General features: G+C 55.5%; 1 protein-coding gene and 1 long non-coding RNA gene across 4 annotated transcripts in view; one reads left to right on the top strand and one right to left on the bottom strand.

The window, feature by feature from the left end:
- ZNF423 (zinc finger protein 423) overlaps window positions 1-22,538 on the bottom strand; it is a 325,408-nt gene that overhangs the window by 135,656 nt on the left and 167,214 nt on the right. The gene's annotated exons all lie outside the window — the stretch shown is intronic.
- LOC141567520 (uncharacterized) lies at window positions 4,228-7,884 on the top strand. Its single transcript, XR_012490205.1, has 3 exons — window positions 4,228-4,813; window positions 4,920-5,236; window positions 7,690-7,884. It is a non-coding gene; the product is annotated as an uncharacterized LOC141567520 (long non-coding RNA).

The raw sequence follows: 22,538 nt of genomic DNA, 5'->3' as shown, positions 1-22,538 counted from the left end.
GGCTAACATGCCTTCCAGACACTGCCCCTGAGAAGCCTTCCTTGACTCCCTCTGCCACTATCGCTAGCCCGCCCTGACCTCTGGGCACTGCCTCGGGCCATTTCTCACCCTGAATTGTAGCTCTTGGTATCACTTTTATTTCTGAGCCCTTTATGTGCTCTGTGTCCTGTGCATCCTTTCCGGTCTGGGACACGGGCACACGGAGCCACTTTTCGAACGTCAGACTGGTATCACCTCCCAGCCCCACCCTGCAGCCACCACCTGCAGAGCGCTCTGTGAGGCCCAGCGCGGTGCCAAGCTCTTCATAAGCTCAGCCTCGCCAAGTCCTCACCTCCATCCTATGCGGTAACACCATCATTTCCCCCATTTACAGACCAGACACCAGAGGCTGAGAGGGCACAGGCCCGGAGTTTCACAGCAGTTAGTGGAACAGGTCTGAAATGATCCCATATTTCTCCAAAAAGCCATCAAAGCCACCCACTGTTATGAGAGAGTATGCCTTGTCCGGCCCAGCCTCTGAGCCCTTGTGCAGACTATGCTAATCCCCAAGGAAGCCCCCCCACGGCCACTGCCTACCCAAACCCAGCCTAGTACTCAGAGCCCAGCTCTGCCCACCTCCCAAGCATCCGGGGGTGCAGGACTCCTGCATGGCTGAGTCAGCCCTCATGGTGCTGTCCGTCTGGGCCCAAGGAGACGGCCGTGCATTGCACTCTGGAGGTCTGCAGGGTGTAGCCACAGACACACAGCTGGTCCTCAGCAGGCTCAGGGTGCCCGCCCTTGGGGAAGGCCAGTGGGTGCCAGACGGCTTAACCTGGGCAGGATCAGGAATGGGGGAGCCTGGAAGCGGAGCCATCTGGGGAAGCAGGGGGCACTCAGATCGGGCTTTGAGGAAGGAGCAAGACCTCCTCTGACCCAGTGTGAGCCCCGGGATGATTTTAGGGGGCAGCCCCCGTGGCCTTTGCTAACACTGCCACCTAAAGTGAGAAGTCGGTGCCCCTCCAGTTCCCTTTCCTGCCCTCACTCACATCAGGCCAAGGAGAAGGCGTCCATCTGGTTCTGTGTCTTTATCCCTAACATTCCAGCAAAGAAAGAGGACAGACTCCAGGCTCAGCATCTGCCGAAAGCCACAGCTTCTGGCTGGAATAACGGCAGTGTGAGGTTTGTTTTGAATGTACTTTAAGGTTGCTGTCTACTTACAGCAAATTATACTGATTTTGCAGAATCCAGTAAATGAATTCATTTACAAAAAAGAGGACTGACTTAAAGAAAAATACTAGGTAAACCACAGCCGCAGCGCTACTCGAATGTTGTGAAAATCAAGGCAGAGGGGTATAAATGACCAAAGACTAGGCACTCGGTGTGGAAGGGAGTGTGGCCACTACAACGCTTTGCCCCTGAGGTCACTTTTCCTCCCCAAACCCACATCACTCTTCCTTGCAGAGCATACGACTATATCATTGGAGCCTGGAATGTGAAATGGGCGGATGAGGTACCCCCAGTGGGATTTCTGGTCATCTGATCTGGGGCAAGTCTCCAGCTCTCAAAGTGTCGCAACTCTCTCCTAGCATCAACCCCACCCACCCCCATCCCCCGTTAGCTGGGGACCCAAGTCAAAGCTCTTCCAATTTCAAACCCCACGTTCCATCTAGACTGCAAAGCCTTCTGGAATCACACTCAGCAGAACCTGATCAGGTAGGTGTGGGTAATCACACCCCCACCTCCCCTCCCCCATAATGCCCGTATCTGGGGGGTTTCTGAGGCTCTGTATAGGCACAGAGCCCAGGCTGGGTCCCTGTGCCCGGCATAGTATGCACCTATCCAGGTGTGTCCCACCCCCACCCCTGTGACACTCCATGTCCACACCCAGGGAACTAGGTCCCTGGGGCCCTGGGGATGTCACAGCAAGTCCAGGCCAAGCTCCTTCAGGGACCAGATGATGGGAAAGTAGGCGCCAGCTACGGGTCTGGGAGATGCAGCTGGGGAACACCTGTCCTAAGAGCCCGCTGCCACACCTGGCCCCGCCTTGGCAGTTCCCCACCCCTCAGGCCTTGTCCCCAGTCCCTGGAGACCACCACTCAGCTCTCTGAGCTCACAGCAACTAGGGCAGGTGCCAGGGGGAGGTCATGGGCAGGGCACAGGTCCTGGGGGAAGGGGGCCTGAGCCAGGCTCAGGAGGTCTCAGTAGCTCTGTGCTCCCTGATGGAGGCCCAGGGAGTAGCAGAACTCATGGGCACAGCGTTGCCACCCTCTCCTCCAAGTCTGGTTGGCCCCAGGCAGAAGGCAGCAAAACTCACGGAACTAGCCCAGGGCCTTTCCCAGGGGGCTGGACCAGCACCGGGCAGTACCTTGGTTCTGGGGCTGCTTCCAGCCCCCAGCACCTGTGTGACCTTGGGAAAACCCTTGGCCCCTGGGCTCTCCTGCCTCATCTTATACCAGAATGCAGCGGTATACGTGGCTTTCTTATTGGAGGTGTGGACAGATGAAATGCTCAGTGAGGGTAAAGAACGAGCAAGCGAACAAACAGACGACCAGATTCACATTATAAATTTCATAAACTCCCATCTCACAGGAAGCCACCCGGCACCTCTAATCTAGAGCTGAGCTTAGAGAAGACATTGAAAATGATTGTGTATACGCATGCTGTATTTCATATCATGTATGCACATATGTGCTGTAAACGCATATACTATGCATCCAATAAGTCACATCTATTACGTATGAAACATTTCTTGAGTGTTTGCTCCATGCCACACATGGTGTCTCATTTAATATTCACCACAGTCTGAGCAGTTATCATTGCCAGCCCCATTCTGCAGATGAGAAAACGGGCTCACAGAGGTGAATGAACATGTCCAGGGTCTTACAGGTCAGAAAAGAACGGCCGAGCTGGGCTTTGCGTACAAGGCGCCTGAGCTCTAAGTCTGTGCTCTGAACCACGTGGGACGCCTCTATGAACCACCGTGTCTGAGGGAAAGAAGCTGAGTGGGTGACACCTACTCAGGAGCAAGAATACGCCCCCCCCACCCCACCCCCCACCCCCGTCACGTCCCTGAGAGCTGTCGCTGGAGCCCAACCAAGGATCCTGGGACGATGTCTGATCAGTCCCATTTTCAGCCCATACACCTCCCGGGACGCAGTCCTCAGACTGGCGGGCGACCTTGCAGGGACAAGGGACGCCGCCGCCTGACCTGGAAGCACAGAGCCGCGGCTCTTCAGTCAGTCAAATCCATCCGCGGCCCAGCATCTGAGGAACCGAGGACACTCCCGCGTCTGGCAGGACGCAGGCAATCCCACCAACACTTGCTCTCTTCGCACCGACAGTGAGCCAGGTGCCCTCCCTGCAGCGCCGGAAGGCAGTCAAGGGCTGGGTCCCACTTTACAGAAGAGGAGACTGAGGCAGGAGAGACGGACGGGGCTGCCGCACAGGCGCTGTGGACGCACAGACGTCTGAGCGCCGGGCCTGTCGCTCCATCCCGAGCCCCTCCAGGTCTCTGCTTCTCTTCAGCACAGAAGGTGGGGAGCTAATGCCCCCCAAGGTGACCCTAACCGAAGAGGGGCTGGAGCCAGTGGGCTCCTTCAGAGCCCATTCCTGGGGCATCCGGCACGCACAGAGGTCCCTGCAGAATCAAGCCCCGGGTCCGCAGTAGTGATCTCAACCTGCACCCCAATATTGACCTTCCCCCATCCCTACTGCTCCTGGGAGCAGTGCCCCGTCAGATAACTGGGACCCAACTCCTGGCTGCAGGCTCTGTGTTCAGGGAAACCCACCCGCACCGCGTCCCTAAGGTGGTGACACCAGAGAAGCCACCTTTAACACTTACGCCCTCACATTCAATGTTGTCCTTTCACCTGCCTTCGGCCTAATGGTGCTACCTACCTGAGCGTAACCCTGAATAATTGTCGTGATGAAATTATGGGTATGATGTTTTGGTAATGCCCATTAAAATAAATACGTAATTTTTAAAAAGTGCATGAACCACCTAAAATTGGGCCGCGTGTCCCCAAAAAGTGGCTCAGGTCCCCCACAGTGGAGCCCTTGCTCCGGCCTCTGCTTCACACAAGACCGCAGCCCCCCATGGGTCCCTCTGTCCTGCCCAGGCTGCATCGGGGCAGTGGCATGCCGCCCTGGCCGCCGTGTGCCCCTGTCGGCACCTGGCCAGACGCAGGCAGGGAGACGAGCTGGGCTGGGGCCCCCACTGAGGAAAGAGCCCCAGGATTCGCGCTGATGTGCTGGTACCAGCAACGCAGCCGGGCTGCACGTCCCACTTACCCTTTATACTCATCCAAATCTATGACTCAGCAGACACATTTCCATTTTCCCTGGATTTTCCTGTTTCAGCCTCCAGAAGAATCGTGGGCTTTGTTGCCGAGCTGTGGAGCCTCAGCGGCTGAAGGCTGCCCAGCCTGCCCGTGGTGGGAGTTAGTGCAGGGGAAGCGCTGGCAAGGCAGCCACTGGCCCCGGACCACAGGGAGGGCGAGCCCTGAGTTGCTGGGCTGGCATGTGAGGCCCCTCCCTGGAGGCGGCTGTGGCGGGGGCCTCCCCTGACTCGATTTCCAGGTGTGGGCAGAGCAGCTGAAGTCCCTGACAAGACGGCGGGGGCGCATGGTGTCCTGGTCTCTCCTGGGCGTCGCTGACCCTTCCCTAGGCGCCTCTACACCACCCCGTGCCCCTGCCTCTGCTGTCTCAGCCTGAACGGTCACACTTTCTGCTGCCACCAGGCCCTCATCTCACCCCACACTGCGCCTACTCTCATCAGCTTGAAAATCATCATCACAAATGTATTCACTGGGAACTTACGACGCGTATATGCCAGGTGAGTTTTCTGCATGTTATTCATTTACTTATATTAGTCACAAACATTTGGCTTGTATTAAAGCATTTAAACCACACACAATCCTTTCACTAGACACATTTTACAGAGTAGGAGCCGGAGCCTCAGGAAGCTGAACTAGACCTTTGGGGCTGCCCAGCTAACCAGCCCCTGTGCATGTGGGGATACTGAGGTTGCCTGACTCACCGACCTCACAGCATGTCAGCATGGTTGGATTTACGGGACCCCACACATACACACACCCAAGAAGAGGCTGAGAAGACGACAGAATGCAGAGCTGCAAACTGAGAGAGACGACCTGACAGAGACATCAATCACCCTGGACCCTGTGCAAGATATGGATAAGACAACTTCCTCCTCCCAGGGGCACCTGGGAAAAGGAGAGGCTGCCCCAACCCAGCTCAGGTGAGTGACTCCCCTGAGGGTTGTGCGAGGCCCGAAGCTTGGAGACAATGCTGAGAAGCCCCAAAGTTCGGGATCCCTGGGAGCTCCCACAAGATGCCTGGCCATAACTGTCTGTTGATGATTGAATAAATGAATGAATGGGTGAATGGGTGCATTGCAGGTCCTGGCCCAGAGGAAGCGCTTGGTAACTACGGCATAAATACATGAACGATGGAATGATGGGTGGGTGGAATAGTGAAGCCTCAGGGCCTGGTCTAAAGAAGGCACTTTCTAAGTTATGGTATGAATGAATGCATGCATGCATGAATGAATGAATGAGCTAATCAGAAAGAAGGTGCAAGGAGCCACTGAAGGAAGCCCCTGTCAGGTGGAGGTCACAGCTGGAAGCCGAAGAGTTAATGAGCTTGACCACTAGCTTCAGTGCCTGGGCCCAGAATGTAATTAGTCCAGTTTTCAGTGTGGCCCACATTTGTCATTCTTCTATTTGAAAGAACGTCTTGGAGTCAGACAGAAAGCAAGGGTATGGGGTGGGGGGGGATGCAGAGATGGAGGTAGAGCTCAGTCAGCTCTCCTGCCTCAGCCTGAATCCCCAGAGAAATGGCATTAAAACAAAGGAGACACTGGGGGTGGCAGGGAGGGAAGTGGGGGAGGCTTCTATTTATTCAGAGCAGAGCAGAACAAATAGATTTAATAAGAGAATAAACTGAGACCCTCATGCTCTTAAAGGTACCAGCTCAGCAATGTGATTTAGGGTGGGGTGGGGCTTTGCATTTTTGTCTGGTAAAGCCCCTCAAATAGATGCCTCCTTCCACACAACACACTGGAGGGGGAGGGTGTGTGTGGGGGAGCACGCACCTCCAAAACTCACCTCCCTACAAACCACCGACACCCACGAACAAGTGTGCCCTCCCACTAGGAACACACCGTCCGGCAGCCCCTTGTAAGTCTTTCTGGGAACCAAGCACATGCCGTGTCACCCCTTCCGGGCCACCACTGCCCTGGCTTTCTCCCTCCTTGCCCAAAGGGACCAACAAGGACAAGTGAGCATTTCCTGTTCTTCTTGGGAAACTCCTCACATTCATTCATTCATTCATTCATTCCCCGAGTATTTACTGAGCACCTAGTCTGTGCCAGGCTCTCTTCCGGTGCTGGGGCAGCGAACACCCCTGGTGAAGCCCTGCCCCATGCAGTCTGCATCCCAGGGGCATCAGGGTCGTGTCCAGGAAGCTGCGGAGACAGAGAGCCTGGGTTCACGTCTCAGCTCCATCACTGACCTGCTGTGTGACCTCAGGTCCATTACTGGACCTCTCGGAGTACCTTCTGCCCGCTCTGTTGCGGCGAGGATTAAATCAGAAAATCCAGATTAAGCACTTTGGTCCAGTGTCAGGCACACGGGAAACGCTCAATGAACGTATGACTGCGTGTCATTGCCAGATCAGTGGCAGCAAGAGCAGAGGCCTCTGGGAAGAGCCTTGGTTCAGCACAGGCCTTCCTGGTCTTGCTAAGCCATACCTCCCACGTTCCCATGAGCAGCCTCGCTTTTCTACGTCCTCACACCACCATTCCCTGGGTCTGGAGGAGGGGTTGCTAATGTCACGTGGCAGAGAAAGCCCACCTCACTATCTTCCCACTGAGCCCATGCTGGAACCCAAACAGAAAGGCCCTCCAGGAAACCCAATGCCCCGTCCCCACCCAGCCCTTAAATCCCCTCTGTAATGAATTTGGACCCTCCCGGTGGCAGGGAACTCATTCCCTCTGAGCTTCTGTAGCAAGAAGAAATGGTGTCATCCTGAGCCCTAGGGCAGGACCTATGCGCTGCCCCTTAAGGACAGACTAACAAGACCCCACAACTCCCACTGTCTCCTAAGAGGACAGAAAAACTGCCACCTGTGACATGGCAGCCATTTTTTAAAATGACATTGCATTTTACATTCATTTATTCCTTCAACAAAGATGACCAACCGTGCCAACCGTGTTCTAGGCTCTGGGGACAGGACCGTGAGCATAAGGAAGTCCTTGCCCACAGAGAGCCTCCACTGTAGAGAGGAGACTGAAAATACAGCACCAAATCCCTCTGCAATAAGTCGGGCCACAAGGAAGAAACGCGGGGCAGGATGAGACGGGTGGGGCGCTACTCTAGACAGGTGACAAGGTGACACCTGAGCAGAGACCAGAACAATAAGGAAGCACGTGGAATCTGGTGGAAGAGCATCCAGGCAGGGGCCCAGCAGGTGCCGAGGCCTGAAGCCAGAGGGGGCTGACTTGGGCAGGTTCCAAATCTCCAATTCCCGCAATGCCAACATGACGCTCAGAGTGAAGGCTCCTGTTCTGCCTTCAGGGATCACAGGCCAAGCTATTCATTCCCAGGGGGACCTCAAACCCAACTGCAGCATCGACTCACTGTGGGACCTGACGCTGGTCTCTCAACCTCTCTGGTTTTGGTTTCACAACAGCTAATCAGGGCTGAGCATCCTCCACGTCGGCACTGCCAGAGGAGTAAGTCTGCTGTGCTGCGCAAGACGCACGACCACTGCTCTCAACCCCATCGCGCCATTCTCACACCCACGCCAGCAACACCACGCGGGATTGGTACTCCTGCCAAAATAGCTATTAACCCAGTAGCCAATAATAACACGTTATTCTATCAATTTGCTTCTGAAACGCTGTGTAATTGCAGAACCCAAGTTTGCCATCTCGGTAGCTTGGTTACGACATAAACAAAAAGAAACTCACCAGTTCCTTCCCAAGGAGAACAAGTGGCTGGCGATGAGAAACCCCGGCTTACCACCAAGGCCCCCCCGGTGAGGCCCCATGGAATCCATCAGGGATCATGGTCTGCGATCAGTCGTCCAGAGACCTGTGGCAACATCCTCTTGGCATGTCACCTCTGCAACAGGCGAGGAGACTAATGCCTGGAGGTGATGGCTCAGGGCCACGCTGGCTTTGTGGGTGGCAAGTTTGGGTACAGAAGCGGACACTCCGGCAGCCTCCCGGCTCCTGGCCATGAAACACTGTGCAGGAAGTGGGACAGACTAGAAGGTGTGGGAGGGGGCGGGACCCAAGGCACTTAGGGGCCATCAAGCCCTTGGCCATACCAGTCCAGAGGGCGCATGAACGTCAGCAGGAATACAAGCCAGGCCCCCTGATAGGAGACAAGGGGCCAGGAGGGGATGCACTGAGAGAAGGGCAAGGAGAAGCAAAAAGTGGTGCCAGGCCCAGAAATCGGGGTGCTCCCGAGGGGCCTACCCCACCCCCACACTGCGGGGCCCAAGGCAGCTCTGACACCCTGGCCACCAGAGCCCCCTGGGCCCTCACTCTGCCTCTCACTCCAGGAAAAGTTTCCTTCCTCCTGGCTTGGATTCCACTCCACTCTGCTTCCTGACGAGCAGGAGCCTCTAATGGGACTCCTGGCGTCCGGTGCAGACACCAGCCTGTTTTGTTCATTCGTCCCCCTCCAGCTCTGCCCCCCTTACCTCTTCCCCTGCTCACCAGGGTGCCCCAAGACAAGTAGGTTGCTGTCCTTGTTCCCAGCACCCAGCGGCGGGCAGGCGAGGGCTGGAGAGGCGCTTCCCACTGCCCCACTGGTGACCTCAGCCCTGGGACGCATCCCCACCCTCCACCGGGAAGGATGGGCTGAGCGTGTGCTGCTCCCGCCGAGGAGCTTGGCGGAGCATCCAACTAGTGGGGAGAGGAAGGGCCTCGGGGAAGGGGGCGGGGGAGGAGGAGACAGGAGGCCAAAGGCTCGGCCACTCAGCCAGATGTTGACCCAGTTGAGGGCTCCAGGCCCCAGGGGCTCCCAGGAAGCTCTGACTCCCCCATGGGCTCTGGGATTCCTGCAGAGATAGGGGATGGGGGGCCTGGGCCAGCACCACTCTCATGCCTGTCCCTGAGGTTGGGGTTAAAGGAGGAACACAGAGAGATAGCCCAGGGGCTGCCAGGACAGGGTGGGGGACAGCCCCTCAGAGGCCCCTGGGTGGGGTGGGTGGGGTGGCGTCTGTGGGAAAGAGCTCTCAGCAAATGGAAGCCAGGCCTCAGAAACTGGCCAGGCCATGGGCTCCGCTCGGCACCAGAGAAAACCCCACAGCTTGCTAAAGGGAGCTCCAACCGAAGATAAGGTGGTGCTAAACATGCCAGCTGGGAGCGGAGCAGGCAGCTGGGCAAGACCAGGGGGGCCGGCTGCAGCCACACGCGGCCTCCGTTTGTGCTCTGAGCACCCTTCATCGTGGGCACAGCAACCTCCCCAGGCCCGCTTGCCCACAGTGCGGGCAAAAGCCAAAGGACGGAGGTTTCCTCCCCGTGCTTCCCCCCACGGGCTTCCCCCCACGTTTCCAGCAGAGCTGGGCCTGAGCTGCATCCTGGGGCCGGCATCAGGGTCACGCCAGGCTGGGCAAGCATGAGTTCCGCACTGCATGTTCATTTTTGGAGACTCAGCACTGAATCCTTACCCCACGGCCCAGGGACACACGCCTATGGGTGGTCGTGGGGGATCGGTGGGTCCCCTGGGATCTGACACCAAGAGCTTGGTGTGTAGTGGAGTTCAGGAAGTGCAGATGTCACCCACCATTCCGTCCTTCCTCCCTTCACTCACTCATTCGGTGAGTCGAAAGCTGTTGGTGATGTGCTTACGGACCACGGGGCATTCTGGTGCTGGGGGTACAAAGGGGCACGAAGCAGGCACAGCTCTTGCCCTCGTGAAGGAGACAGCCATTCTATATGTTGTGATACCTGCTATAACCGGTGATGTCCTTGGGGCTGGGCCAGGGTGTGAGAGGGCTTCCTGGAAGAAGGCGCTTCTAGGCTAAGATGAGCAGGATGAGTAAGAATGAGCCAAGGAAATGAGGCAGGGACAGAAACAGTCCGAGCAGCAGAATTAGCACGTGCAAAGGCCTGCAGGTGAGACTGAAGTCTTTCCATTGAATCTCTTCTCTTCACCTCAGCCAGGCTGGGTGGCCCCACCTCACAGACTCCGAGACCCCCCACCCCCACCCCTGCACTGGCACCTCTAATATTCCATCGGTCTTTCCCAGCTGAAGTTCTTGTTAAAAATGTTTTCACATGTTTATTTTCAGAGGGGGATGGGAAGAGAAAAGGGAGTCCTGCCAGTCTTTTTCTTTTCAGAAAAAAATTAATAAATAAATAGAGCCTCAAGAAAAGGGCATGGAAAGGTCTCTGCATCTGTAACCACTGAACAAATTAAAATTAGCTCATTTAATCAGCTCCTAATGGCCTGGCTGTCCCGAGTGGGCCCCAGAACACAGCAAACTTCACAGCAGAACCGCGCAGGCCGATGTCAGTTTATCCCACAACAAAGGGATTGTCTAAATAGTGCGATCAAAACGCAGTGAAGGCAGGGGAGAGCTGGGGAGACCGAACCCCCTGGATCCTGGTAAGTCCCCCCACCTCCCAGCTTCATCTCTTTGAACAGGATTGTTCTTTTGGCTTTTGTTCTAATTATCTAAACATGTGTGCAACTCTGTTCTACAAACAGTGGTTCAACCAGCAAAGGAGGTAACTCTAGCCCCCACTATGCGTTCCTGGGGCCCCTGCCCAAGCCCCACACTGTTGTCAACACCCCCCCCCATCACCACCAGCCTCCAACACACGCAGGCGCCTACACGCACCGTGGTTATAAACACACAACCATACAGTGACACACCCAATTATGTGCACAGTCACATACTGTGGTGGTAAAGGTACAGTTACACACACCACACACAGGCACACAATGCACACAGCTCTCCAGGTCCTGTCTAACAACTGGGGGGGAGGGGCAGCTCATCAGACCCCCAGGGAGGGCCACTGTGCGCACACCTGAGGCCCAGGCTGGTAGCAAGGACTCTTATTTCCCTGGAGTACTTTCTCTGCACAACTTGCCACCTGGGCTGAGTCATTAGGGAAACTGAGGAGGGGGACGAAAGGCCAAGGAAGGGGCCAAGGGAAGAAAAGGGGGGGGGGCACGATGCCAGGCTGAGCATGAGCCACTGGCTACTCCTGGAGCCTGGTGGGGAGGCCAGAAGGCTGGCTCCACTGCCAACACTGAGCTCACTTTCCCATCCCGCAGCCTCCAAGCCAGCCGACTGCAGCCGTGGGTTCCAGCCCTAGTGTTCAGCCCTGCGGGGAAATAGCCAGGCTGGGTTCGGATCCTGGCTCCCCAACTCTCTAGCTCTGAGCCGTCACCTCCCTCCATAAAATGGAAAACAGTAGCAGCCTCGTAGTAGAACAGTTGTGCCGCTCACCCCAGAGCGTGCCAGGAAACTGCCCAGCAGAACAAACTGCATAAATGTTCGCCGCTGTTTCCATTCACACACTGTGGGCACGGAGGCCAAGAGAATGGTCAGACAGAGGGCTAGTGACAAAAACCAGACTAGAGCTAGTAGTTTCATAGCTTTCAAGTTCTTCCCCTCCCCTAATCCCCACAGTGAGGAAGGGGGAATAAAAAAGTAAGTCAAAGAATTTAAATGGGTGTAAGGAGTAAAACTACCGGGACGGTGGGAGCCTCTGGAAGGCATATGACCCTGAGTCCGACATTTTCCAAATGCCTACGCCATCTGATTTTCACAGCAATGCCCTGAGTAAGGGCAACTGTTTCCCCAAGCCACAGAAAGAGAAACTGAGGCTCCGAGAGCTGAGGAGCCGGGGCTGGTGTCGTGGAGCTGCGAGTGGCAGAGCTGGCTCCCAACGAGTCTGCTGGGATCAAAGTCGGGTGCTCAGGGCCTGCTCAGCTGCCTTCCTTCCCTGGGCAACGGTTTCTGCGGGGCCTGTTCTCCAAACTGCAAACTTTCCTCTAGAAGGACTCCCGGAGGGAAGGGTAGGGGAGGCTGACAATCGAGTGTGCACAGGCCTGGGGATGCACCTGGGACTCCCCCTCAGACTCCCCAACCCAGACCCAGGAGGGCAGCCTTCTCCCACGCAATGGCTCACCGAGGCTCCAATACCCCATGCCGGGGAGGGAGTCGGCGAGGACCTTGCCCCATTTCAAGACTTGGAAACTGAGACTCAGAAGTGGTGGGGATGGGAGACTCAAGCTGCCACAACTCCCAGGCCGGCTCCCAGTGGGACCTCCCAGGCTGGCACTCCTGTCCCCTGCCCTGCCCTCCCACAGGCCACTCCTCCTGGGAGCCATCATATGGGCAGTACATCTGGACCCCCAGAGAGTGTTCAGAAAAAAGGGCTCTGGACTGGGGTCCCATCCAGCAGGACCCAGTGGGTTGGTGGTGGCTGTGATCAGTCCTATTTAGGGATCCCCATCTCCGTTGCATTGGCAGGACCCAGGCTGACCCCCAGCTTCCAAAACACAGTCAGGCGGCAGGACACTCAGAGCCCCCGAGGCAGCCGTGATGTGGGCAGGGCGCCTGGGGAAACAGCTCCTTTGCTAACTCACTAATGTCTGTACATCCCGCATCATGTAGGCTCCCCCAGCTCTGGCGCCAGCAAGCACTAGACAACCCAGCAGGAAAGAAGTGTGGGCAATGGAGGTTAAGTGCATGAACTTGGGTTGAATCTTGGCGCTGCCACATACATGCTACGTGACCTGGGGAAAGTGAGCTCTCCTGTCTGAGCCACAAACCTCAACTGTAAAACGAAGCCAGTAACAATGGATGCCTCCCTCCCCAGCGTGAGGATTGAAGTGGATGATGTCTGGAAAGTGTTTGGTTCAGTGCCCGCAGTGCCCGAAACCCCAAATGGCAGCCTTCAGCCAGCACAGGGACTAGGCTAGGGGAGCAAAAAACGGTCTCCAGTCTGCCCCTTCCCCACAGGCTCCCTGGAGGCCCGGCCAACACAGCCGACCGGCAGCATGTAGACACCCTTCTTTCAGACCCAGCAGGACAGTAGCCCCCATGGACTCCCCTCAGGCTCACACTTCCACTGCTGTCCTTGAACCAAGCCCAGAGCACATGGCCAGGCCGGACAGACTCCTCTTCCTTATGGGGTGTGGGCCCAGGAGGCAAGCATTGGACCCGGAAGCCCCTCGGCGAGCCCCAAACGTCACCTCTTGCCATTACTATAAGGACTCGAGGAGAACCACAGGGGCGAAATGGTTGGTAGTACTGGCCCCCTCCCAGCGTGTCACCACACACAGAAGCCCGGCGGCCCTGGCTTCCCTGCACCCAGCCGTGCGGCCCTACAGCCTCCCTCCCGCTGGGCTCTGCATACCTCACAGAATAATGGCTGCCACCTCCAAAGTACCATGGCCACAGGTGGGACGACTGGGGACACTGGGGTAGGAAGGGGAGGCAACTCTGAGAACAAGCATGACATTGCTGTTCCCCTCAGGCTGGGCAGCGGCCAGAGGAGACAAGGCTCCCACTGGAGCTGGACGCTGTCTCCGGAGCCCCAGGCAGGCAGTGGCTGCTACAGCCGGGCACTTGCCTCCCCCTTTGCCAGCATGGAGAGATGGCCACACGACACCGCACACAGCACATAGTAGGTGTCGTCAACTGGTTGATGTCAGTGTTTTCCCAGCCCCCAACCCTCAGACAACCCGCTTCTGCAAGACACCAGGTAGACGCCCACAGATCAAAGCCAGAAAAAAAAAGATGGCTCCGTGAAAAACAAAAAGGACTGCATCTGTGCTTGTCCAAGCTCGGGCAGGGGGCCGGCCAGGCATCAGACCCTCAGGGCCCTGGCCCAGGCAGGACAGGAGCGGGAATCTGCCCATTTCCAGGCTGCCCGGGAAGCCCCTACCTGCCTAACTGCCAGCAGAGAGGATGAGGAGAAGGGAACCACTGGGCTGTGGAGGAACAGGGACACAGCGAGTCAGAGCTCTGAGTTCCCCTCCTGGCTCACTTCTGCCCTGTGCCATCTCCAACCAGGGAATCGCCTTTGAGACTCAGTTTCCCCAAGCGTGCCAGCTCCCTCTGCCCGCAAAGCTGTGAAACCCGAGTGAAACGGCACATTGACTCACTCCGAGCCAATGGAGGCTACAATGAATCCAAAAGTGAGATTTTCTTAATGGCTGAGGTTTACAACCCAAACTGAAGAGATGAATTGCTGCTTGCTGACAATACTGGCTTGAGGCTTGTGTGTGTTTGGGGTGGGGGGTCGAGGCTCTTTAAAAAGCTGGTACAGCGCTCCCTGCAACTAGATTGAACACGGCACCTTGAGCTGAGCTGCCTCCCGGATGGCTCAGTTGGTTGGAGCGCGGGCCCTCAACCACAAGGTTGCCAGTTCAATTCCTCGAGTCCCACAAGGGATGGTGGGCTCCGCCCCTGCAACTAGCAACGGCAACTGGACCTGGAGCTGAGCTGCACCCTCCACAACTAAGACTGAAAGGATAACAACTTGACTTGGAAAAAAAAGTCCTGGAAGTGCACACTGTTCCCCAATAAAGTCCGGTTCCCCTTCCCCAATTAAAAAAAAAAAAATCTTTAAAATAAATAAATAAATAAATAAATAAAGCTGGTGCAGTACGAATGGAATGGTACCTGGGACAGGAGCAGAAGCATTGCCCCTGGGAGAATTGTTCCCTTTCCTTGGGGAGTCAGGCTGGAAACACAGGTGGGCAAGCATCTCAAAAGAGATGTCTTATCAGGATGTAAAAAATAAATATATAACTAAGGGGAGGTTCACCTCCAATTTCCTAATTGCCTTCCTTCGCAGGCAGATGTGGTTGAGCCCCCGCAGTCCCTGTGGAAGGTGGTGTCAGAGCCAACAGGCTCCCCAGGACTAGGACGGTGGCGCTTCCCTCATTAGCGGTGACCCGCCACCCAGGGGGCACAGGAGAAACCGCGTCAGAAGGCACCGGGCAGACAAGGATGAGTGGCCCTATCCCGCCCTAGGGAAAGGCAGAGGGACAAGGAATGAATGGGTCTCTTCTGGCCCCCTTGCAGGGCGCTACCACCTGGCAGCAGCCACCTCTGAAACAGAGACAAACCGTGGGCATCGATTCTGCGGCCGACCCCCGGCCCGGCCAGGTGCTGGCTCTTCCTCTGCGTCCCAAACACAAATCCCGCCCAGGAGGAATGGCACCAGTGAGCGTGCACGTACACACCTGCCATGCCAGGACGGCTCACAGGCCAGCCTGCCCCGCCTAGAGTGAGAGGACGAACAGGAACGGCAGAGGTCGGGTACCAATGCTCTGTTTGAGGGTCGTAGGACACCTCCATATGAGGTCCACTGCACAAGATTCTGGGGAGACACCCTACTCGCTGAGCCTCCGCACGCCCCACCCGAAACCCTCGGAGCCAGATGGACCGGTCCCACAATTCAGACCTTTGTGGGTTCTAGAAGGTAATGCAGTACATTTCCTGAGTATTGGGAGTATCTCAGAAGCAATCAGGCATTGATTTTTCTTTTTTCTTTTTTTTCTTTTTTTGCCGCAAAACATAGAGATAGCTATTCACCAGTGTGAATTAAATAAAGACTATGAGTAGCTTCTCATCGGCCAAGTCAAATTTTGCCGCCAAATGAGTTACAAAAAAAACCCCTCAAAAAAACCAGAAAACAAACCAAAAAAAAGTTCAGGTTTCAGGATTTCTGGAATTCTGAACTGTGAACAGGAATTATAGACCTGTAATGTCTCTCTGACTCCAGGACGGGAGGGCAATCCTGTTGCTGTTCCTGCTTTCCAGAGCGGCAAGTGAGGCACAGAAAAGTTAAGTAATTTCCCCATAGTCACACAGCACACCAGTGGGGAGCCCTGCATTCGTCTGGCCTGAGGGTGTCTAGTAGTTGACCAAAGTACGGAACCACAGTTAAAAACTTCCTGAAAAAACTCGAGCACCTGCGCACATGCCCAAGTGTGTCCATACCTGCCCATCACGTGCGTGGTATTCAGCCCAACCCCCGCCAGGAGGCGCCCTACCCAGAGGCTGTACAGACCCTGGTGGCATCCGCACACTTGTCTGAGCCCTGCTGGAGCCCAGCAGACCAGGGGCAGGTTTCCACCAGCAGGTGAGGCTCCTGGCCCGCCTGGTGCTCAGGTAATTAATTACTCCCCACCTGACACCGTCTACACAGATCATTTTACCTACAACAAATACGATAAACACACCCCAGCCATGGAGAAACAGGCCGCGGGTAATCCCGTTGGACAGAAGCCAGGGCTTCCAGCAGGACTCCCAGGAGGCAGGGACCCCATCTCTTCACAGAAATGTGGGAGCCTCAGGTGTACCCCTTGTCATCTCTGACCACTCTTCCTCGGAAATTTTTTCAACTGCAGGGAAAGACTGCTGCACAGGCAAAATCCGGATGCTCCGTTATCAAATAACGACACGAGGATTTCGTAGGCATTAAAACACTCCCACCAGCGCCAGCGGCAGCGTCCAGCCCTAACGGAGGCCACCCTGGACGGCCCGCGCTTGTTAAGGAGAACTCCAGCTGCAGTGCTGGCCCATTCTTTCCCTGCTCTGATTTCTAATTAAAAATTAAAGCAAGTGCCTTTCTTCAGAAACCCAATTAGACAGGAGTATCAGGCTGACGGGCCAACACACACATGTGCACATACACGTGGGTATCCATGTGTACGCGCATGCACATGCTTTTGCATGCGTGCACACCCACACTCTTCCTCCCGCCTGGCCTGCAAGTGCAGTCATCGGTTCAGCCTGCACTGATGAGGACTCACCATGTTCCGGGCGCTCTGCATGTCTGAGAAGGATCCAGGGCCCGGCCCTCAGAGGAGGCTGAGGGAAGCGCGCAAGGCAGGGCCCACCGCCGTGGGACTGTGAAAGGTCCCCGGCAGGTCCGGAGAGCTCGGCGCTGACGGGCCGATTGGGGCCACTGCCATGCGCGGACAGGCCTTGTGCTGGGTCTTAATTTATGGGAAAATATAAAAGGCCGAGTGGTGGGTAGAAAACATTCTGGGCCGAGGAAATGCAAAGGTCAAAGCAAGAAAAGGCAGCTGGCATGAGAATGGAAATTAGTCCGGTCGATGAAAGATAGATGGATAGATGGATAGACGATAGATGATAGGTAGATGAGATAGATTAATAAATGGATAGATAGATAGATAGATAGATAGATGGATGATATAGATAGATAATAGAATGATATTAGAGAGATGCTAGATAAATCGATGACAGATAGATATCAGAGATGCTAGATAGACAACAGATGATAGGTAGGTAGGTGACAGACAATAGTAAATGTAGATACAGTGGGAGTGCTACCATGTGCACCTTTAATCTATGTGAATTTAGCTTTGCATTCAGTAAAAAGACAGCGACATCACTATTAAGCAGTGCCGGTGATCCCCAGCTATTTCCCCCCGTGAGCAGGAAGAGTGAGAGATGAGAACAGAACGTCGCTTTTCCTCCCATCGGTTCATGTTCCAGGTGCCAAGAGACTTTCAGGGTCCGTGCGTGCACAGTACGTCGAGTGTTCACGGGCGAGCAGCAGCCCACTTTATGTCTCTAATGAGAGTCAGGATTCCGGCTGTGTGTGTGTGATGAACTGCGGCTGAAATGTGTAGAGTGTGTTGTCCTGCTTTCCAAGGAAGGAGAGCGAAGCCCTGAGAGGTGATGTCATTCCGCTTGAATGACAAAACCAGTCAGGGGCAGAGCCTACATCTGACCCCCAGCAGTGTGGCTGCACAGTTCATCTCCGGACCCCTAGACAGGAGGGAGACATGAACAAAGCTGTATTTCAGCAAAATCATTGGGCAAGAGCCCTTGAGTGGAATGGGACAAAGAGAAAGCAAAGGCCAGAGGCCCAGTGAGGAAGCCACGGCAACACCCCACTCTGGAGGTGCTAAAGGGGGGACTGCAGCAATAGGTGACACTCAGACGCCTTGGAACAGACTGGATGGCCTGAAAGGCAGGTTTGGGGGGAGTCTGATTTATGTTAAGAGATTTTGTCCAATAGCTCACCTGTGAGCTCCTGGTGGCTAATTTCTCGCAGGAAGGGATGACCAGCCCTTCCCCTCCAGCCACCACAGCCCTTCCCCCACCTCTCCAGACGGGAGAAAACTCTACCACTCCAAATCCTTCCCACCACCATGGTGGGAATAGCATCCTTCTCCACACCCAGGTGGATAGGAAGGAGGGTAGACGATTGGAGGAACCGGTCAACACAGAGGGCAAGGTGCCCACACCTGCGGTATTTGTATTCATCTGCCCCCGCAATGATGCATTGCTCGTGCCAGCATTACAGCTTGTGGAGAGAGTACCGGAAACAAAGCCAACCTTTCCAGCTGGTTTACTAACATGCTGTGTGACTCTGGAGACATCATTTAACCTCTCTGAGCCTTAGTTTCCTCTATCTGTTGATTCATCAGCGCAACAAGAGGACCCATTATGTGGCAAGTGCTAGGCTGGGGATAGACAGAGGACAGTCCGTCAGTCACACATGGCTCACGAGTCCAAGGCCCACCCTGGATGCACGTCAGCAGTTGCACGTCCCCACTCACGTACTAAAACAATTACGTTGGTCACCTTTGACTAGATGGAGAGGAGTCTTGGGCATTCTAGAGAATTCAGCCACCCCCAGAATCCCCTCCCTGCTGGGCCAATGACCAGCACCAGGGGCAGGCTGCCCCCCTCCCACGCTATGGTGCCATCAGCCAGGAGTGGGCACATGAAGCCGCTGAGCCTGGCGGCCACAGCGTCCGCCCCGCCTCCCGCTGCCTTTGCGACTGCTGCCACCACTGCTCATTTCCAGGCAAATGTTCTAGTTAATTAAAACACACCCAAGTGCTCACACACACACGAAGTCAAGCTACAAAATCCGCTCTCACCCAACAGCAGCTTCTTCTCCAGCCTGGGGCGCACACAGGCGAGGGCGGTTTCCAAAGCTGCTTCCCTCATCCAGGCCTACTGTGCACACACCCTTGTATGCAGGCCTGTGCGGGGGCACACATGGCCGTGCACACATACACGTTCATGCACACGCCACACAAACGTGTGTGCAGGTGCCCGGTGCACACATACCTCTGTACACGCACACGCACAGACTCGCGTGTTGTGCACACACACCACATGCTCCCTCTTCCAGGAAGGCTTCTTCAGCTACTTTGGGCCTTCAGCTCAGAACAGCAGCCGTGGTTAGTGAGTCAGCACTTGCAACACAGGGAAGGAATGAATGAATGAATGAATGAATGAACGAATGGCTGACGCCGTGAGCCAATGGGACTAGCACAGCCCTGGCCCCACGCCCAGCGCTGTATCCTCACTGGATCAGCAGAGCAGACTGAACTCCCTAGGGAAGCGGGAGTACAGGTAGGTTGGGAACAGGGATGACCTCCCGCCCTTCGACCTGCATTGCAGAGTTCTGCCAGGCGCTAACTGGGGTACGGCCACACGCATGTGGGTGTGCACCTGTACGTGCACCTGTGCATGCCCTAAACACTCACCTTCCCAGACTGAGACAGCCATAACAACGAGGAATCGGCAACAGAGGCTCTGGCCGCTGAGGCCAGGAGGTGGCAAGCAATCCCACGGGGGCAGAGAGTGTCTGGCAGTCCACTGGGTTTCCCGGCACTCTGGGCCAAGGTGGCTACACAGCTATCACAAGGCAGGTGACTACAGGGGATCAAACAGCTGGCAATCCGGCCCCAGCGAGCACTTGTAGCACTCCAGGTCCTCCAAGACCACCTCGCCGGTAGGAACCACCACCAATTGTGTTCTTGAGGAGGATTTGACACTCGTGCAAGAATTCGGCCACTTAGAGCCTCGATAAGGCACGGCAAGGACTTCCGTTCATGGAGATGGAGGCAGCTGTGCCGGGTACTTCAAACCACATCGCACGGACAGATGACCTTCTGACTCATGCTGTGGGGCTGGCGAAGCTCTCTGCAGAGAGCAAAGACGTGGGAAGGGGTGTCTGGGAAGGAGTGGAGACAGTGGACTCGGCAGGCATCTCATTCGGCCACTCGCTCCCAGACCAGCTGCTCAGCACTGCCTGGGAGTTTGAGAGAAATGCAGAACTCTGCCCTGCCCCGATGAATCAGAGTCTACCTTTTAGCACACTGCATTAGTAACTGTCGTTTTTAAAGAGTGCAAATATTTTTTCTTTGAATTTATGTGTTTTATTTCTCAAGCGGCTACTCAGTAGTAAGGACACGAATACTTGCGGTTTGGACCTGACTACTTTCACGGAGGGGACGGTCAGGTATTGCTTTTGGTTCAGGGGGTGCCATGAACAAGCCACCGACACTAAGGCACCAGGAATGAGGAAAGTTGGGAGCCCCTGAAGTCTGTATGAGGTGTGGTCTGGGTGACAGGGACACCGCAGCGGATATGGCAAAGCAGCCCGCCTTCGCGGACATGACAGTCTGAAGGGGGAGGTGGACAGTAACCGTGTAATCCCATGATTATATGTTAGGTAACCGGAATCCAGTGAGAAAAATAAAGCAGGGTGAGGGGTTTATTAATCATCTAGTATTTCCTACTGTGTCCTCCCCATGTCACCAGGTCTCCATGCCAGACACCTTTCCTCCCTCTCCTCTCACCCCTACATTCAGCTAGTCACCAAGTCCTGTCCATCCTGCCAGGGCAGGTCTCAAATCTGTCCACCAGAGTCCCCACCTTTACTGCTGTCACTTGAGTCCAAGCCATCTTGGTTGGTTGGTTGGTTAGACCGCAGCAGTGGCCTCCAAACACCTTTCCCCACGCCCAGTCTAATCCAGACACAGCAGCCCAAGGGATCTTTGTGGGACACAGTTCTACTCACATTCCAGTCCTGCTCAGAATCCCTTTGACACCTTCCCCTGCCCCAAGGTGAAGTCCCTAATTCACCCCACAGGCGTGAAGTCACCTGCCTTTGGCGACGTGCAACTTCTCCAACCTCAGAATCAGATTGGACCCTACATCCTCATTTCGTTTTCCATAGTGACTTTCACGTCAGACTTGCTTTTTATCCACAGTGGCCACCGAAAGCCCAGCTTTGCAAAGATATGATGTCCTCAAAAGGAACGCAGAGCACTCTGATGCTGACAGTGGACAGCCCCACGCTAGCGGTTCCTGTCATATCCAGCAGACAGTGAGTGTCGCTGTGTTCCCCTCTAAATGTTTAAATATACCACAGAGCTCCTGTGGGTTGGCTGTGGCACCCTGGGGTGACTTGGCACTCAGTTTGAGGACACCAATCTCTATTAGTTATTTGATGAATGGATGGATAAATAGATGAGTGAGAAGCATTAGGAGAATCTGATGTGAGACACAAAGCTCCATCCTCTGTCCACACCCATGTTTAGAGATGCCTGGGAACGCCACCAGGGCAAGAGTGCTCCAGCGCCCACTGGGGCCCTCCCTGGGTCTCAGTCCTCCCGGGTATATTCAGGTCTGGAGCCGTCAGGCTGCAGGTCAGGAGCCGTCATACAGGTCAGGAGCCATCAGGATACAGGTCAGGAGCTGTCAGGCTGCAGGTCAGGAGCCGTCATACAGGTCAGGAGCCATCAGGATACAGGTCAGGAGCTGTCAGGCTGCAGGTCAGGAGCCGTCAGGATACAGGTCTGGAGACAGCAGCCACTCATAAAAGCACAGTCTCTAAGTCAGACCAGCACTCGTGCTGATGAAGGCCAGTGTGCAGACACGGGCAGAGGGAACTTCTAAGAAATGTTCACATCCCACTGTGTGTCCACAACTCCGTGAAACCCCAGCACTGGGACAACAGATATGTGCAGTGAGACATTTGAGGAGACTAAAAGCCTTCCCCAAATTTGACGGTCAGGGTTCAGGCTTCAGGTGAGCAGAGCAGAAAAACCACACGGGGGACTCGGCAGGCATGCCAGTGGGAAGGGAGGCAAGGAACACAGCGGAGCACCAAACGCGTCCCTTATCTGAGCAATGGCAGCAGCTGCGCTGCTTTGGGGAAAATGAAATCCACCAGCATCCAGACTAAGCGACCCCCAAGTTTAAGCGGCAAATGAAACTTGGTTCTCTTTGGCAGCTTTCTTCCCCACCCCCCACCCCGGGCAGCTGAGCTTTGGTAATCGAGTGCTTTTAGGGATGTGGAGAGGGGAGAAAACTCGGGGGTAGCAACACTGTCACATTCACGTCCGTGGCAGGACTTCATAATGCAAACGGGGCAGATTTACAAACCTTGGGGTTGGAAACAGGGACGGGGAGATTAAATGGCAGGGTGTGTGCAGCAAAGCAGAGGCTAATGAGACCTCAGACTGGATGGTTTCACCACAAATGCCAGGGACTTCAAAGCGACGGCTGCCCGCCCAGTCTGCCAGTGAGGGGAGCCCTCGGGCACACCCGCTCGGCCCAGGCTCCCGCCCCACGGCCTCTGCCACCACCACCAAGAGCCCGCCCAAGGCTCTGGAGGCTGTGGGATCCTAACGCTGGGCTCCCAGTCTCCACGTGTTAGTTCTCTTCCAACATCGGAACTCATTCTGTACCTATCACAGCCCCCTCCA

Source organism: Rhinolophus sinicus, linkage group LG11 (genome assembly GCF_036562045.2).
Source record: "Rhinolophus sinicus isolate RSC01 linkage group LG11, ASM3656204v1, whole genome shotgun sequence".
NCBI classification, from domain to species: domain Eukaryota; kingdom Metazoa; phylum Chordata; class Mammalia; order Chiroptera; family Rhinolophidae; genus Rhinolophus; species Rhinolophus sinicus.
Note: the sequence above shows the minus strand (reverse complement) of the source record. Positions and strands in the feature narration are given on the sequence as shown.